The sequence below is a fragment of the Acanthisitta chloris genome, unplaced genomic scaffold (assembly GCF_000695815.1).
Source record: "Acanthisitta chloris isolate BGI_N310 unplaced genomic scaffold, ASM69581v1 scaffold6731, whole genome shotgun sequence".
NCBI classification, from domain to species: Eukaryota; Metazoa; Chordata; class Aves; order Passeriformes; family Acanthisittidae; genus Acanthisitta; species Acanthisitta chloris.
Window position 1 is genome coordinate 31,102 of NW_008656399.1, and position 5,222 is coordinate 36,323.

A 5,222-nucleotide genomic window follows, 5' to 3' on the forward strand; every position below is an offset into this window, starting at 1 on the left:
TGAGCTGGAAACGTACTCCTACAAATTAGCTATTCCTCTATGCAGAACAGCAACAGAGAAGCTGCTGTCTTAGTTGATTTACATACACTAATTGCTAGTTCCTATTAAGCACTGAGTGGTCACCTGCTCAATAACGTTAATAAGTTCATGTTTGCAGACAGAAGTTATTCACTAGTAGGAGGAAATGCTGCATTTGCTGTAGGTTTTAAGAGTGCAGTTGGATTATCCTTTTGTTTAGGAACCTGTTTGCTGCTTTGCTGTTCAAACCTAGTGATGCCATCAAAATTTGCAATGTTTTGTGTGTGTTATGTAAATGTGTGTATGTATGTATATAACAGTGAAACTTTCAAGTAGACAGGGAGGGAAATGGTTTTTTTTCTGGGCTTTGACTGAGTCACATGATTGAAATGTCTCAACTCGAGGCATTTATCTGGCTGAACCTTTACAGCAGATTGAATTTCCCACATACAGGAATGATTCCTATTTATGGCTAAGTCAGTTCTGACCTGATGTGTAAAATTCCTTGCAGCTGAACTTCCCCAAAACTCCATTCAACGTCTTAGTTCATTGACTCATCTGCATCTTAAGCAATGCAGAGCTGAGGAATCAGAAGGCAATAGGTTGGCAGAGGAAACCTTACAGAAAATGAAGGCTGAAAATGCTCATCCATTGTACAACTGGTGTAACCTGTACATCCTGCAACCAGCAGCAGGACAAGAGGGCACAGATTCAAATTCTGCCAGGGGAGGGTTAGGCATTAGGATATTAGGAAGAGATTTTTTACAAAGGGAGTGATCAGACATTGGAATGTGCTGCCCAGGGAGGTGGTGGATTCACCATCCCTGGAGGTTTTCAAGGTGAGACTGGATGTGGCACTTAGTGTCCAGCCATGGTAGGGTTGGACTTGATGATCTTGGAGGTCTTTTCCAGCCTTGTTGATTCTATAATTCTATGAAAATGAAACAGGACTTAATTGAACTTAATGTCTAATGTCAAGTTACAGTAATGGAAGGTATGAGCCAATGTTTGTAAAGAGATACAAAGTCCTTACCAGTAACTTTAAGTGGAAACAAATATCCTCATCAGAAATAATATATAAAATATTTGTCTAAGTCTATAGTAAGATTTCAAGGTAAGGTTTCAATTCATAGTACTATAAGCCTGGAATGTCTCTTTTGGTAAGGTCTTGCCTCAGTCCTTTGCCCCTGAGACAGAGTTCACATTAGCACTCATACAGGACTGAAATGACATTTGGATTTTCCAGTACTTGACAGAACTTGGAGCTTTCCTTACCTTTGAATTTGATTGCTGTGTGAGCAGGGTGAACAGAGCACAGTTCACAGTGGCATTTATAAACCAGAATTTTGAATTTTGATCTTGCCACAGCTCTGCACTAAAGACCAAATGTAACTGGTCACTTCAGGTAGCAACAAATTTAGAGCCAAGGCAGGGAAAAAACATCATCTGCATTTGAGTGATTTGCACAAAACCTAACAGAGAAAAAATGCCCCATCACTGTCAAATGAATATTCCATCAAAACAGCAGTCACTTTGTGTTCTATTGAGATTAACTTTACCTGCTGAATGCTGTGAAATTTATTTCAGTGGCCTATGACCACCATACATCAGCATCCGACCCCTATCTATATAAAACAATAAGCATGATCTTAAGGCTGTCTTAAAGGCTGTCTGAGAGATGTATATTTACTGACATATAACCTGACTAAAGCCAAACATCATTACCCCTGTGACTGATTGGAGGGCAGTCACAACTTAACAGTTTTATTTCCCTTCTACAGCTGAGCTCCTTGACCACACTGGCTGAGCTGACACGGCATTTCAAGTCTTGTTACCAGCTCAATGGTTCTCTTATTAAGAAGGAGGAAAAAAAAAAGGCAGGGGGGGCAGGGGAGGCTGGAAAAGAGAAGGAAAACGCATCTCTTCATTTAGTCTCTCCATCTTGATCATTGCTGATGGGCTATCAATAATTTCAACTTGGTTAAGCAGCTGGCTGAAGGTTAAATAAATTCTGCCTGTTGTTTGCATAATCATACCTGAATTCAAGAACTTTACTTTGAAGCAGATTTCTTTTTGGTTGCTGCTTGGGAAGTTCTTACAGAGTCAAAGATAGGCTAGGAGGGAAGTTAATTTTGTGGAGAACCATAAGACCAAAATTGAAATTGATGAGGCAAAGCAGCTACACTTGGAAATCTCTGAAAGGAGATCTGCAAGTATGATAAAGGCTTTATAGATGTGTATACATACACAGTTTAGATGAGGACAGAGGTCAGCAGTAATCCTCCTGTGAGGAGGATTTTGCCCAACTGCTTTAAGAGCCTGTTAAAATTTAAGAACAGCTATGCACTGATTCAGGAATGAGTCATGATTTCAAAAGAAAATAAAGTGGGTCATGCCATTTTGCCTGCAACGTGTTCAATTACCTCGTGCACTACTACTTTGACACCCAGAGAATTATTTACAGCAGGCACAACTACCTATGTGTCTCAGCCAATGTGGGCACTGATAGGCTGTTAATAATGCATTCTGTGGACTCAGCATTCCTCTTACTTGCATCAACTCTACTGTTTATATTTACTTCTTGGAAATATTCCTGTTTCATTTCAGTTCCAAGCTCAATATGAATCAAACACACATCCTCTCACATTTAGCTGCAGTTGGGTGATTTTTGGAGCAAACACACTCCTTGTTACTGAGACACAAGGAAAGTGCAAACTGAAATTTGTCTAAAATAATCAAAATAGTTAGTGACTTAAATAGCAGGTGGTTATCCTGCTGTTATCCTGTTAAAGGAGGAAGAGAATGATGGTTATGTTTTGAAGACTCATGAGCTGCTTTGACTCACACAGGCTTAAAATTGCATAGTCTACCTTCACACAAGAGTTGAGTTTTCATCATCAAATTACCTGAATTTTCAGTGGTTTGCTACTGAAAGGCAGTGAACTATTTTAGAGGGAGCAGTCAGATTCAGGTCACAAATCTTGTGTGCAAGAGCATACATAGCCACCCCACACAGCAAGTGAGAAGGACTTGCTTCCTTCAGCTTTCACTGTCTGACCACAGACAATTCCTAATAGCTACAAATAAAGCATCTGAAGCTTGAGAAAAACATATTGGCATTGGGACTGGTGCTGTTTGACCTCTTTGGCAGTGACTTGGGCAGTGGGACTGAATGCAACCTCAGCAAGTTCACTGGGGAGACCAAGCTGAGTGGTGCTGGGGACACACTGGAGTGAAGGGATGAGCCATCCAGAGAGAGCTTGACAGGCATGAGATGGACCTGTGAGAATCTCATCAAGTTTGGTAAGACCAAGTGCAAGGTCCTGAGCTCCACCTGGAGAACTGCACTCAATTCTGGGTCCACCAGCTTAGGAAGAACCTGCTGGAGTAAGTTCAGAGGAGGCCACAAAGATGATGTGGCTACAGAGACAAGATGAGACAGTTGGGGCTTCATTTTAGCTGCTTTTTTTTACAAAACATAGCTTTGAAACTATTTAGTGATACAATTTAGTGCTATGTTTATGGACAATTTCTCTTTTCTGTCTGAGTGTTGTCTCTCTGGGTGTCAACACTAGACAAAAAGTTCTAGAGGTTCTTGGCAAGAAAAATGCAGTACATGAAATGCTTTTCTTTCTTCCCCTGCCCAGAGGTCCTTTGCTAGGGAATTAATCCTTGCCTATCTCAAAATCAGAAATGCATCTTGGAAAATCTCTACATGTAAAGAAAACTCTTCACACAGGAGGCATAAATCAGATTTACAGCAAGAAAAAAGAAGCACTGTTTCTTCCTCAAATTCCATTTTTTTTCCAGTCTCTCAGCTGTCACTCTGAGAATGGCTGTTTGGTTCTGCACTCACTTACCTGGGGCCACTTCCTATTCCAATACACATGATGTGCAGCTCTTAATCTGCTGACAGAATTTTTCTCCTTAGGCAACAAATTTAAGGACCAGGATTTATCCACCAATAGATCTCATTGCACTGAAGGGTAAATTAAGGTGGATTTGTAATGTCTTTGTTTATCCTAAAAATTTAAACCCATTGAAAGAACTTGAAAGCAAATTTAATTTGGAAGAAAAGTCAGGCCATTCTATAAACAGCAGCAGATCTCATCCAGAATATGTCACATAAATATCATACTATCAAACAAGAAATGTAAATTATCATACATACTCTGTAATTGAAAAGTGTATTATACATTAGCGAAGTCACCCATTTGTCTAATCATAATCAGTTCCAATAAAATCTCATTTAGGAAAGTTGAAGGCAGTTCAGGGTGGATGGTTATGAGGATATCAGTCATGTGAGTATGCACCGAAACAGTTTTGAAAGATAGTTCTTATCCCTAGGAATCCAATTATTGTGTACCTCAGACCAAAGAAACTTACACTGGGCTCAACGGTGAGCCAAGGAAAAAGTAAAGCAAGTGCACAAAAAAATACTGTTTGAAGACAATTTTTACTCAAGCCACGAGGTTGCTAAAAGCACTGGAGCATCTCCCCTGTGAGCACAGGCTGAGGGAGTTGGGGCTGTTCAGCCTGGAGAAGGTTGTGTAGAGACCTCAGAGCAACTTTTCAATATCTGAAGGGGCTACAAGGAGCCAGAGAGGGACTCAGTGTTAGGAACTGCAGTGATAGGACAAGGGATAATGGGTTCAGGCTGAAGGAGGGGAAGTCTAGGTGGATGTGAGGAAAATGTTTTTTCCTGTGAGGGTGGTGAGACCAAATAGCATTTTCATGGGAAAAATTGAAAGAGAAGATCAAATATTGCAAGCACAAAGTCTTGCACTGCTGGGGAATTATGTCTAAGTAGATTAAGAGGTGACAGGAGCAAGAGGAATGCTACACTCAGTATTCTGCTCCTGGAATTTAATTCTGTTCTCTAACTGTCCTAACAGCTTTAAGAAACCTTCTTAATCTCAGCCTATCTAAAACCCAAACATATTCCTCATACACTGGTGTGAGGACCAACTTTTGTGCCAATATTCTGAAAATCCACTGTTTAATGTTTTGGTCTCAATTCTGGAAGATTCAGCTCGACAAAGGGTATGAAATACCTGACTTTAAAACCTGTGGACACTGTTCACCGTGAGAACCTGCACACTCTCACACTCCCCAGAAAACATTAGTTTTACAATCATAGCAAAACGTGTGAAATTTAAAGTGCTTCATTTAAGAATAATAATTCTCCAGTAGAAAAAAATTCC